General features: G+C 40.8%; 1 long non-coding RNA gene across 1 annotated transcript in view; it reads left to right on the top strand.

The window, feature by feature from the left end:
* Positions 1-14,251, top strand: part of LOC112423868 (uncharacterized) — a 38,533-nt gene that overhangs the window by 18,650 nt on the left and 5,632 nt on the right. The window contains exon 3 of the long non-coding RNA XR_003014433.2: positions 6,683-6,753. This is a non-coding gene — a long non-coding RNA (uncharacterized lncRNA). The remainder of the gene's footprint in view (positions 1-6,682; positions 6,754-14,251) is intronic.

The following is a 14,251-nucleotide window of genomic DNA, read 5'->3' as shown; positions in this document are numbered from 1 at the left end:
CAAAGGGTGGGCTCCCATGGCCTTGAGTGGCTCCTTCATGGGTTGGCATTGAGTGCCTATGGCTTTTCTAGTTGCATGATGCAAGATGTAGGTGAATCTACCATTTTTGGGTCTGGAGGATAGTGGCCCTCTTCTCAAAGTTCCCCTAGGCAGTGCCCTAGTGGAGATTCTGTGTGGGGGCTCCTACTCCACATTTCCCTTCCACACTGCCCTAGCAGAGGTTTTCTATGAGGGCTCTGCCCCTGTAGCAGACCTCTGCCTGACCACCCAGGCATTTCTATACTTCCTTTAAAATCTAGGCAGAGGTTCCCAAACCCCAATTCTTGACTTCTGTGCACCCACAGGCCTAACACTACAGGGAGGTCACCAAGGTTTGGGGCTTGTACCCTCTGAAGCCACAGCCTGAGCTGTACATTGGTTTCTTTTAGCTATGGCTGGAGCTAAAGTGACTGGGATGCATGGTACCAAGTCCCAAAGCAGCACACAGCAGTGGGGGCCTGGGTCTGGCCCAATAAATCATTTTTAATCTCCTAGGCCACTAGGCCTGTGATTGGAGGAGCTGCTGCCAAGGTCTCTGACATGCTCTGGAGATATTTTCCCCATTGTCTTCATGATTAACATTAGGCTCCTCATTACTTATGCTAATTTTTGCAGCCAGTTTGAATTTCTCCCCCAGAAAATGGGGTTTTCTTTTCTACTGCATGCTCAGGCTGTAATTTTTCTAAACTTTTATGCTCTGCTTCCCTTTTAAACAATAGTACCAATTTCAGGTCATCTCTCTCAAGTTCAAAGTTCCACAGAACTCTAGGGCAGGAGCAAAATGCCACCAGTCTCTTTGCTAAAGCATAGCAAGAGTGACTTTTCTCCATTTCTCAGTAAGTTATTAATCTCCATCTGAGACCACCTCTGCCTGGACTTCACTGTCTAGCGGGGGAACCTGTCCCCAGTATTTCAACATAGGTTCTTTCTGTTTTCCCTAAGTGTTGGCTGACTGAGAAATAAAGACAGACAGTACAAAGAGAGGAATTTTACAGCTGGGCCACCAGGGGTGACATCACATATTGGTAGGACTGTGATGCCCACCTGAGCCTCAAAAGCAGCAAGTTTTTATTAAGGATTTCAAAAGGGGAGGGGGTGTATGAACAGGGATTAGGTACAAAGATCACATGCTTCAAAGGGCAAAAAGCAGAACTACTAATAAGGGTCTAACAAAGATCACAAGGCAAAGGGCAAAAACAGAACTACTAACAAGAGTCTATGTTCAGCAGTGCACCTATTGTCTTGATAAACATTTTTTTTTTTTTTTGAGACAGAGTGTCACTCTGTCACCCAGGCTGGAATGCAGTGGCGCGATCTCAGCTCACTGCAAGTTCCGCCTTCCAGGTTCATGCCATTCTCCTGCCTCAGCCTCCCAAGTAGCTGGGACTACAGGCGCCCGCCACCACAACCGGCTATTTTTTTGTATTTTTAGTAGAGATGGGGTTTCACCACATTGACTAGGATGGTCTTGATCTCTTGACCTCATGATCCACCCGCCTCAGCCTCCCAAAGTACTTGGATTACAGATGTGAGTCACCATGCCCAGCAGATAAACATCTTAAACAACAGAAAACAGGGTTCAAGATCAGAGAACTGGTCTGACCACAAATTTACCAGGGTGGAGTTTTTTCCCACCCTAGTAAGCCTGAGGGTACTGCAGGAGACCAAGGTGTATCTCAATGCTTATCTCAACCACATAAGACAGTCATTCCCAGAGCAACCATTTATAGACCTCCCCCCAGGAATGCATTCCTTTCCCAGGGTATTAATATTAATATTCCTTGCTAGGAGAAGAATTTAGTAATATCTTCCCTACTTGCATGTCCATTTATAGGCTCTCTGCAAGAATTAAAATATGGCTCTTTTGGCCTGACCCTGCAGGCCGTCAGATCTTATGGTTGTCTTCCCTTGTTCCCTAAAATCGCTGTTATTCTGTTCTTTTTCAAGGTGCACTGATTTCATATTGTTCAAATGCACATGTTTTACAATCAATTTGTACAGTTAACACAATTATCACAGTGGTCCTGAGGTGACATACATCCTCAGCTTATGAAGATAACAGGATTAAGAGATTACAGTAAGACAGGCATAAAAATTATAAAAGTATCATTTGGGAACTGATAAATGTCCATATTGAAATGAAATCTTCACAATTTATGTTCCTGTGCCACAGCTCCAGCCAGTCCCTCTGTTTGGGGTCTCTGACTTTCCGCAACAATTGTCCATCCACATCATTATCAGCATTTTGGTCAAAACCATTCAACAAGTCTCTAGGAAGTTCCAAACTTTCCCACGTCTTCCTGTCTTCTTCTGAGCCCTCCAAATTGTTCCAACCTCTGCCCATTACCCAGTTCCAAAGTTACCTCCACATTTTTCATATTTTTGTAGCAGTACCCCACCACCTTGGTACCAATTAACTGTATTAGTCTGTTTTCACATTGCTATGAAGAAATATCCGAGACTAGGTAATGTATAAAGGGAAGGGGTTTAATTGAATCACTGTTCCACATGGCTGGGGAGGCCTCAGGAAACTTACAATTATGGCGGGTGAGGAAACAGCGAGTTTCTTCACAAGGCAGCAGGAGAGAGAGCACACAGGATAAACTGCCACAGATGTTATGAGAACTCACTTACTATCATGAGAACAGCATGGGGAAAACCACTCCCATGATCCAATCACCTCCCTCCCTTGACACATGGGAATTACAGCTTCCTCCCTCGACACAAATAGGTATTATAATTCAGGATGCAGTTTGGCTGGGGACACAGAGCCAAACAATATCACATTGTAAATTGCAGTTACTTTCAGTCATTGTCAGCTCTAACCATCCCTTATCCCTCAGCTGCTTGGCAGGCAGCTGTGCAGATGATCCTGGAGTAGCTTACACAGAGCTTTGCTCATTCTAATTATTGGAGATCTGTGCTCAAAATTGCTGCTTCTAAACATAGAAGTGCAGAAAAATGAAACCACTGTTGCATGTTCTCCTATTGTTGCCCCCTGCAACCTAACCCTACTTCCCCCACCATCTAGTGACTTCTGGGAAATTTAAAAGGCAAGTGCTTTTTCTTTCCTTTTTTTTTTCATTTTTCTCTTTCCTTTTTTGGAGGGGCCAAACATTAAAGTCTAGGACATATGGAACAAGCTCATACACAATGGAAATTAAGTCACTACATAAACCCAGGGAAAGGGGTACAGACTCAGAAAACACTTAAGAAGACCTTATGTTTGCACCTCAAGCTAATCTTCAGCATACAGATAGCCTACAACCACGCCCCAAAAACCAACCCGAAAACAAGACTCAGGAAGCTCTGGGAAGGGAGAGAATCTGATTTTTAAAGTTACCACATTACTAGACCCAAATGTTCAGTTTTGAACAAAAAAAAATCACGAGGTATATGTATTGGTCCATTTTCATGCTGTTGAAAAAGACATACCCGAGATTGAGCAATTTACAAAAGAAAGAGGTTTCTTGGACTTACAGTTCCAAATGACTGGGGAGGCCTCACAATCATGGCAGAAGGCAACGTGGAGCAAGTCACATCTTACGTGGATGGCAGCAGGCAAAAAAATAACTTGTGCAGGGAAACTCCCATTTTTAAAACCAACAGATCTTGTGAGACCCATTCACTAGCACAAGAACAGCACAGGAAAGACCCACCCCCATGATTCAGTCATCTCCCACCACGTCCCTCTCACAACATGTGGGAGTTATGGGAGCTACAAGAAGAACTTTGGGTGCAGACACAGAGCCAAACCATATCAGTATACAAAGAAACAGTAAAGCATGGACCATTCAAAGGAAAAAAAGAAATCAACAGAAACTTCCTTGAAAAGACCTGATGGCTGGGGAATCTACCAGATATAAAAACAACTGTCTTAAAGATGCTCAGAGAACTAGAGGAAGACGTAGAAAAGGTCAGGAAAACAAAATATAAACAGGATGCATCCCATGACGCTCATCCAAATGAAACCATTTGGTAGGGCACACCCTCAGAATCACGATGGGTGCCTTGTGTACAGGAGGCCAAACTTTATATAAGTATTGTACATTTAGCAGTGGGAACTACAATCTCTGGCCATAGTAAAGGTGCTAGAGGAATCAACAATTAAGTGCATGGCGACTCCCTGTGACAGTGTTATTTCTGAATCTCCCAGGGTCACCTGTCATTCTCGCCCACAACTGGGAATGACAGTGACCTAAGCCCCAGTGTCCAAGAGACTCATAAAAGTTTGTGTAGTACCCTTTTCCCCTACCTCTGAAACTAGGAGTTCAGTTCCCATTGGTGGCCCCAAATCTTGGTCCCATCTTTAGTCTGTCTTCTCCAAAGATGTTAGCTCAAGATATAATGGTGGAAGTGGTTCCTTTTCAAGTAGTTTCTCTCTGGCACCCACCAATGTCTCTGCTGTTTTGTACCCTTCAAGTGTTGGTGGGAACATGCAGGGCAGAGAACCAGTCAGCAAAATCAACCCAGTCAAACAAGCATTCCTCTTGCTGTTCAATTGCTTGAACCAAGCATTTAACATTAAGATCTCAGGATTCAGGCGGGGCTCAGTGGCTCACGCCTGTAATCCCAGCACTTTGGATCTGCTGCACAGATCAACCCCATCACTAGTATTAAGCCCAGCATCCATTAGCTATTCTCCCTGATGCTCTCCCTTCCCCACTCCCTGAGAGGCCCCAGTGTGTGTTGTTCCCTGCCATGTGTCCATGTGTTCACATTGTTCAGCTCCCACTTCAGACCGAGGTGGGCGAATCACAAGGTCAGGAGATCGAGACCATCCTGGCTAACATGGTGAAACCCCGTCTCTACTAAAAATACAAAAAATTAGCCAGGCGTGGTGGTGGGTGCGTGTAGTCCCACCTACTCAGGAGGCTGAGGCAGGAGAATGGCGTGAACCCAGGAGGCGGAACTTGCAGTGAGCCAAGATTGCGCCACTGCACTCCAGCCTGGGCGGCAGAGCGAGACTCCGTGTCAAAAAAAAAAAAAAAAAAAAATCTCAGGATTCATTAGAGAAATGCAAAGCAAAACCACAATGAAATACCATCTCACGCCAGTCAGAATGGTGATTATTAAAAAGTCAAGAAACAACAGATTTGGCAAGGTTGCAGAGAAAAAGGAATGCTTTTACACGGTTGATGGGAGTGTAAATTCGTTCAACAATTTTGAAACTGTGGTGAGTTAGAGGCAAAAATACCAATTGACCCATTATACCAATCCCATTATTGGGTATATACCCAAAGGAATATAAATAATTCTATTAATAGTATAAAGATATATGCACATGTATGTTTATTGCAGCACTATTCACAACAGCAAAGACATAGAATCAACCCAAATGCCCATCAGTGATAGACTGGATAAAGAAAATATGGTGCATATACATCATGGAATACTATGCAGCCATGAAAAGGAATGAGATCATGTCCTTTGCAGGGACATGAACGGAGCTGGAAACCATTGTTCTCAGCAAACTAATGCAGGAACAGAAAACCAAATACCACCTGTTCCCACTTATAAGTGGGTGCTGAACAATGTGAACACATGGACACATGGCAGGGAACAACACACACTGGGGCCTGTCAGGGGGTGGGGAAGGGAGGGCATCAGGGAGAATAGCTAATGGATGCTGGGCTTAATAACTAGGTGATGGGTTGATCTGTGCAGCAAACCACCATGACGCATGTTTACCTGTGTAACAAACCTGCACATCCTGCACATGTACTCCTGAACTTAAAATAAAAGTTGAAGAAGAAAAAAAGAGTATCATGATAACCTTACAAAAAAATTTCAAGATCCATAAATGCTTGAGGGGATGGGTACCGCATCTTACATGATGAGATTATTATGCATTGCATGCCTATATGAAAACATCCCACATACCCCATAAATATGTACACCTACTATGTGTCCACAACAATTAAAATAAAAAATATACAAAACAAAGAAAAAGAGAAAAAAATAAAATAAAAATTTAAAATAAAAACAAAAGATTTCAGGTTCCTCCCTCAGCTCATACTGATCCCTCAGGTGTTCAGTAGGGATCCCATCGGTCTCTTCCTTAGCCACTATGCTTAAGCAGCCACCGTGCTTAAGCAGCCATAGCCACATGACTCTTCCCTTGGGTCCAGGGCAGCCTGGGGCCTTCCTTTTCTGTGGCTCCTTTTATCTTTTGGTGGGCTCCTGATGGTGGTTTGGAGCCCCATTTGCTGTGTGATGAGGGAGTGGCCACCACTCACCACTGTGGCTGTGTTTTTGGCAGGGCCCCACATGGGCACATTATGGTGCAGTTTTTCAACGATGTCGCCCATAGTCATTCATAGAGAGACTAAGAGGGTTAATGGAGCTCAACTGTTGGACACCCTCATTTTATTAAGTTGTGTATTTGCTGTCAAGCAGTGGTATATCGTCTAAATCCCCCTCTGGATTGATAGAGCCATAGGGAGGCTCCCGGGGCTCTCACCAAGTCAATGGCTGCTTGAAAGTCTTTCTAGAATTGTTTCAATTCAGGAAGATCATCAGGTTTCAAGCAGATTGGTTTGTCACCAGTTTTGTCATCTGTGCAATCCTGAGGAGTTGATCTGTTCAATGTGGGCAAAGATCCATTGTAACAATGAATCCCATCCTCCCCCATCTGGTCCAGGCTTCTCCACTCATTACAGGAGAAGAGAGTCTGGGTTGCTCTCTCATCAATCAAGTGGAGAGTCCAGGAAGGTATGAATTTGCTGGGCTGTTGGTCATATTGCTGTTTCTTTTTATCCAGTTCAATCTCAGAGAAACTTCTTATTTTAACTAGGGCAGCATTGGAAATGCTGTCATTAATGCACTGCTAGGTAAAGACTGGGGGTAACTGGTCGGGGGGTGTTTTAGGCCAAGGTGGCCCCAGGCTGGCAGCACAAATGCAGAGAGTCAGTCCAGGAGATTGTCTGGTTTTGGGCTTTCCCACCTCCTTAATTTTTGCCCACATCCATCTAGTTAATTCATCAAGGTTCTCAGGGCTATTCTCACTATCCCATTTACCTCTGTTGGCAGATCAAAGTGTATCTAGGCCTTATTGAGAGCTTCATCATCTCCAATATCTCCAGGAGCCAGCACCACCCCGGATGGGGTCTCACTTCCACTATGCCATGACAAGGTGTCTTCTCAGAGTCCCTACTTACTGTACCAAATCTGTTTCACCCTCCACTGGATGGTCAGGCTGTGTGCAGGGTAGACAACAACATGAATGTGGCCAAGGTTAAAAGTCAGATAAATGCTATCCAGGGAAGAACCAGTGCATGACTAGAGGTCTCTAAGAACAGACAACATGCACATCAGCTCAACTGGTACACTGTTTACTTACAGCAAGAGGAGAAGAGGGAGTGCATGAATCCAGCCCCTTGTGGTGTGTCAGTCTCCATGGCTAATGGATTCACCCTGCAGCCAATGCAGGCACTGTGGCTAACAATTTGTGAACTATTTTAGAGTTGGAATACTAAAGCCACAGATGACCTCAAACTATAGTTTTCTTTGGATTGACCTTGAAATATCTAAGGAAAATAATGGAAAATGCTCTTCTTGCCTAGATGAATTTATTGTGTGTGTGTGTATGTGTGTGTGTTACCTGTGTGTGTAGTTGAGTGAGATAGAGATGAAACTTACTACCAAATACTCAAGACCTCATTAAGAACTTTAAGAAAAAAATCATAAGAAGCCTCCTCAATTACCTGTAAAACCTCTCCGGAAAATGACCTCAAGATTTTACCCTTTGATGTCTCTCCCTACCTTACCCCTTTGACAGGAGTGTAAATTCCCTAGTCAATTAGGCTTCCCTCCTCTTCTGCCCATGAAATCCCCTAGAAGCTCCTTATTCTGAATCCTCATGTGCCTCCCCATTCACTAGGCCAGCAGAGGCCAGGATCCCATCAATCAGGTTGCCTCATAATAAGATTGAGTCCTCGAGGCACTATCTCTAACACCCCAAAAACCTTAGGGGGGGCCCACTCAGTATCAACATCTGGGGTTCAGTATCCAAGATATTTGATCTCCATAGCTGGAAATTGGAAATAGGTCAACATGAAGTAGCTCTGTCCTCAGAGTAAGGATAGATTGCAAAAGGCAGAAGATAAAGCAATTGCTTGTATTTATTTATGTATTTATTTTATTATTGTTTTTAAGAGACAGAGTCTTGCTGTATCACCAAAGCTGAAGTGCAGTGTCCTGATCATAGCTCACTGCAGCCTGAAATTCATGGGCTCAAGAGATCCTCTTTCCTAACTTAGCCTCCTAAAGTGTTAGGATTATAGGCATGAGCCACCATACTGGCCAACTGCTTATATTTGAATGAAAGCATCTGAATCTAGCGGGAAACACTGACACTGAAATTGAAATAAGTATAACTGGTAACAGGCTTTGTCTTTATATGTGAGGTAATCTTTGTTTTATAGATTTAAAAATATTTTCCACAGGAGCTTAAATATAATATTAATATATTTTAAGATTATTGAATAGAAGGCATAATTATTTTGCTAGCTCATGCCTGTAAATCTTACATATGCCATTCATTTAGTTACTGATGAGGGATCAACTGGTGCTTACATGAAACACAAAGAATTGTGGAGATTCCGTAGCTGACTTTTTTTCCCCTCCTATCTCCCATGGGACTTTAGCCCTCCTCTGAAGAAAAACTAGAAGTTTCTAAAACCTGAGAACAGTCATTTGTAAGAATATTACCAACCTCAAATTAAAAAGAAAGAGAGGGCTGGGCACGGTGGGTCACGCCTGTAATCTCAGCACTTTGGGAGGCCGAAGCAGTGGATCACAAGGTCAGGAGATCGAGACCATCCTGGCTAACACAGTGAAACTCCATCTCTACTAAAAATATAAAAAATTAGCTGGGTGGGGCGGCGTGCGCCTGTAGTCCCAGTTACTCAGGAGGCTGAGGCAGGAGAATTGTGTGAACCCAGGAGGCAGAGCTTGCAGTGAGCAGAGATTGCGCCACTGCACTCCAGCCTGGGCGACAGAGTGAGACTCCGTCTCAAAAAAAAAAAAAAAAAAAAAAAAGAAATAGAAACAATCATATATTAGATACTCATTTCTATAGAACACGGAAATGAAGACTTGTAAGTGACTTTAGACCAAAATAAGTTGACTATATATCTATAGTAGAATGCATTCTAAGAACAAAAAGGAAAAAAAAAAAAAAGAAAACTTTGAACTCCATCCTATCATCTCATTGTTTGTACTAATGGTTTTATTTTTTCAGAACTATTTTATTTTTATTGTTATGTAAAACAAATAAGCAATAATGTTTCTTTTGTTAAAAATCAAGATTTTTCAGTATAAGAGAAATGGAAGTACAATTATAGAAAATAAGTAAAAACACAATCATATAACTGAATTAGAAATATTCATATAAACTCATGACACTAAGAGAAAAAATATATATTCTAGAACTATCTACTAAATAGTTTACTAATGATAGAATTGCAGATGGGACACACTGTGTAGGCTTTTTACTCATAATGAGGTTTATAATGCTATCATTCCACAAAAACAAACCAGGGCTTCTTAGAAAAATAGCCAATTCCATGTCTGGGTCTAGGACAGTTCAAGACACATAAGGCAGGTAAGCTTTCAAAGATAACTTTGCAGAAGCCATAATAAAATGTCTCCCAGGAAAGAAAAGCCCAGGACCTGATGGTTTCACTGCTGAATTCTACCAAACATTTTAAGAAGACCTAATACCAATCCTACTCAAACTATTCTGAAAAATAGAGGAGGAAGGAACACTTCTAAACCCATTCTATGAGACCAGTATTACCTTCATTCCAAAACCAGAAAAAAAACACATCAAGAAAAGGAAATTACAAGCCAATATCTCTGATGAACATTGATGCAAAAATCCTCAACAAAATAATAGCAAATTGAATTCAACAATACATTAGAAAGATTATTCATCATCACCAAGTGCAGTTCATCCCAGGGATGCAAGGATGGTTCAATATACACAAATCAATCAATGTAATACATCATATCAACAGAATGAAGGATGAAAACCATATGATCATTTCAATTGATGCTGAAAAAACATTTGATGAAATTCAACATCCCTTCATTATAAAAACCCTCAAAAAATTGTGTATAGAAGGAACATACCTCAACATAATAAAAGCCATATATGATAGACCCTCAGCTAGTATCATTCTGAATAGGGAAAAGGCTTTCGCCTTTCCTCTAAGGTCTGGAACACAACAAGGTTGCCTGCTTTCACCACTGTTATTCAACACAGTACTGGAAGTCCTAGTTAGAGCAATCAGACAGGAGAAAGAAATAAAGGGCATCCAAATTGGAAAGGAAGAACTCAAATTATTCTGTTTGCAGATGATATGATCTTATATTTTCAAAAGCCTAAAGATAACACACACACACAAAAAAAAACTATTAGAACTGATAAATTCAGTAAATTTGCAGGATACAAAAGCAACATATGAAAATCAGTAGCATTTATATATGCCAACAGTGAACAACTTGGAAAAGAAATTTAAAAGGTGATCTCATTGACAATACTCACAAATAAAATTAAATATCTAGAAATTAACTTAACCAAAGAAGTGAAAGATCTCTATAATAAAAACTATAAAATACTAATGAAGAAATAGAAGAAGATACCAAAAAATGAAAAAATGTTCCATGTTCATGGATTGGAAGAATCAACATTATTAAAATGTCCATACTACCCAGAGCAATGTGCAGATTTAATGCAATCCCTATCAAAATACCAATGACATTCTTCACATAAATAGAAAAAAAACTATTCTAAAATTTGTACTAAACCATAAGAGACCCAGAATAACCAAAGCTATCTGTATTAGTTCATTCTTGCACTGCTATAAAGAAAGACCCAAGACTGGGTAATTTAATTGGTTCATGGTTCTGCAGGCTATACAGGAAACATAGAGGCTTCTTGGGAGAGCTCAGGAAACTTTCAGTCATGGTGGAAGGTGAAGAAGAGTCAAACATGTCTTATATGGCTGAAGCAGGAAAAAGTGGGGGAACTGCTACACACTTTTAAACAACCATATTTTGTGAGAACTCATTCACTATCATGTGAACAGCAAGTGGGAAATCTGCCCCCATGATCCACTCACCTCTTGCCATACTTCACCTCCAACAATGGGGATCACAATTCAACCTGAGACTTGGGTGCGGATACAGATTCAAACCATGTCACTCTCCCAAGCAAAAATAACAAAACTGGCGGAATCACAATACCTTACTTGAAATTATACTACAGAGCTACAGTAACCAAAACAGCATGGTATTGGCATAAAAACAGACACATAGATCAATGAAACAGAATCAATAACTCAGAAGCAAATCCACACAGCTACTGTGAACTCATTTTTAACAAAGGTGCCAAGAACATGCACTGGGGAAAAGACAGTTTCTTCAATGAATGGTGCTGGGAAAACTGGATAACCATATGCAGAAGAATGAAACTAGACCCCTATCTCTCACCACATACAAAAATCAATCCAAAATGGATTAAAGACTTAAATCTAAGACCTCAACTATGAAGCTACTACAACAAAACACTGGGGAAAATCTCCATGACATTGGTCTGGGCAAAGATTTCTTGAGCAATACTCCACAAGCATATGCAACCAAAGCAAAAATGAGCAAGTGGTATCACATCAAGTTAAAAAGCTTCTGCACAGTGGCCAGGCACGGTGGCTCACACCTGTAATCCCAGCACTTTTGGAGGCTGACGCAGGTGGATCACGAGGTCAGGAGATCGAGACAATCCTGGCTAATACGGTGTAACTCCGTTTCTACTAAAAAAAAAAAAAAAAAAAAAAAAAAAAAACACACACACACACACAATTAGTTGGGCATGGTGGTGGGCACCTGTAGTCCCAACTATTCTGGAGGCTGAGGCAGGAGAATGGTGTGAAACTGGGAGGCGGAGCTTGCAGTGAGCTGAGATCATGCCATTGCACTCCAGCCTGGGTGACACAGTGAGACTTTGTCTCAAAAAAAAAAAAAAAAAAAAAAAAAAGAAAGAAAGAAAAGAAAAAAAGTCTTCTGCATGGCAAAGGAAACAATGAACAAAGTAAAGAGATAACCTACAGAATGGGAGAGAATATTTGCAAACTACCACTCTGACAAAGGATTAATAACCAGAATACATAAGGAACTCAAACAACTCTATAGGAAAAAACTCCAATAATCCAATCAAAAAATGGCCAAAAGATTTGAATAGGCATTACTTAGAAGATACATGAATAGCAAACAGGAATATGAAAAGGTGCTCAGCATTATTGATCACTAGAGAAATGCAAATCAAAACTACAATGAGATATTATCTCACCCCAGTTAAAATGTCTTGTAGCCAAAAGACAGGCAGTAACAAATGCTCGTGAGGATGTGGAGAAAAGGGAAACCTCATACAATGTTGGTGAGAATGTAAATTAATACAACCACTATGGAGAACACTTTGGAGGTTCCTCAAAAAACTAAATAGAGCTATCATAACATACCATAACAAAAATAGAACAATCCCACTGCTAGGTATATACTCAAAAGAAAGGAAATCAGTATATTGAAGAGATCTCTGAACTCTCATGTTTGTTGCAGCACAGTTCACAATAGTTAAGATTTAGAAGCAGCCTAAGTGTCTATCAACAGATGAATGGGTAAAGAAAATGTAAAGGGAAGTGAAAGATCTATACAGGGATAACTACAAACCACTGCTCAAAGAAATTAGAGATGGAACTGACAGATGGAAAAGGAAGGATAGGAAGAAGCAATATTGTTAAAATGGCCATACTTCCCAAAGCAATTTATAGATTCAATGCTATTCCCATTAAACTACCACTGACATTCTTCACAGAACTAGAAATAACTATTTTAAAATTCATATAAAACCAAAAAAGGCAATCCTAAGCAAAAAGAATAAAGCTGGACACATCATGCTACCTGACTTAAAACTATACTACAGGGCTACAGTAACCAAAACAGTATGATGCTAGTACAAGAACAGACACATAGACCAAGGGAACAGAGTAGAGAACAAAGAAATAAGGCTGCACACCTACAACCATCAGATCTTTGACAAAACTGACAAAACAAGCAATGAGGAAAGGACTCCCTATTCAATAAATGGTGCTGGGGTAACTGGATAGTCATATGCAGAAAATTGAAACTGGGCCCCTTCCTTATACTATATACAAAAATCAACTCAAGATAGATTAAAGATTTAAATGTAAAACCCAAAATTATAAAAACTCTCGAAGACAACCTAGGCAATACCATCCAGGACGTAGGCATGGGAAAAGATTTCATGATGAGGACGCCAAAAACAATTGCAACAACAAAAGCAAAAATGGGCAAATGGGATCTAATTAAACTTAAGAGCTCTGCATAGCAAAAGAAACTGTCAACAGAGTAAACAGTCAACCTACAGAATGAGAGAAAATTTTTGCAAACTATGCATCTGACAAAGGTCTAATATCCAGCATCTATTAGGAACTTAAATTTACAAGGAAAAAAACCCTCATTAACAAGTGGGCAAAGGACATAAACAGACACTTCTCAAAAGAAGACATACATGTGGCCAAAAAGCTATGAAGAAAAACTCAACATCAATGAACATTAGAAAAATGCAATTCAAAACTATAATGAGATACTATCACACACCAGTCAGAATGGCTATTATTAAAAAGTCAAAAAAAATGGATGCTGGCAAGGTTGTGGAAAAAAAGGAATGCTTATACACTGTTAGTGGGAGTATAAATTAGTTCAATCATTGTGGAAGATAGTTTGGTGATTCCTCAAAAACATAAAGTTAGAAATACCACTTGACCCAGCAATTCTATTACTGGGTATATACCCAAAGAAATATAAATTGTTGACTGGGAGTGGTGGCTCACTCCTGTAATTCCAGCAGTTTTGGAGACCGAGGTGGGAGTATCAAATGAGGTTGGGAGTTCAAGACCAGCCTGACCAACATGGAGAAATCCCATCTCTACTAAAAATACAAAATTAGCCGGGCATGGTGGCACATGCCTGTAATCTCAGATATTGGGAGGCTGAGGCAGGAGAATCACTTGAACCTGGGAGGCAGAGGTTGCTGTGAGCCGAGATCACACCATTGCACTCCAACCTGGGCAACAGAATGAGACTCTGTCTCAAAAAAAAATTATAAATTGTTCTATTATAAAGATACATG

This window comes from Macaca nemestrina, chromosome 2 (assembly GCF_043159975.1).
Source record: "Macaca nemestrina isolate mMacNem1 chromosome 2, mMacNem.hap1, whole genome shotgun sequence".
Taxonomy (NCBI): domain Eukaryota; kingdom Metazoa; phylum Chordata; class Mammalia; order Primates; family Cercopithecidae; genus Macaca; species Macaca nemestrina.
Note: the sequence above shows the minus strand (reverse complement) of the source record. Positions and strands in the feature narration are given on the sequence as shown.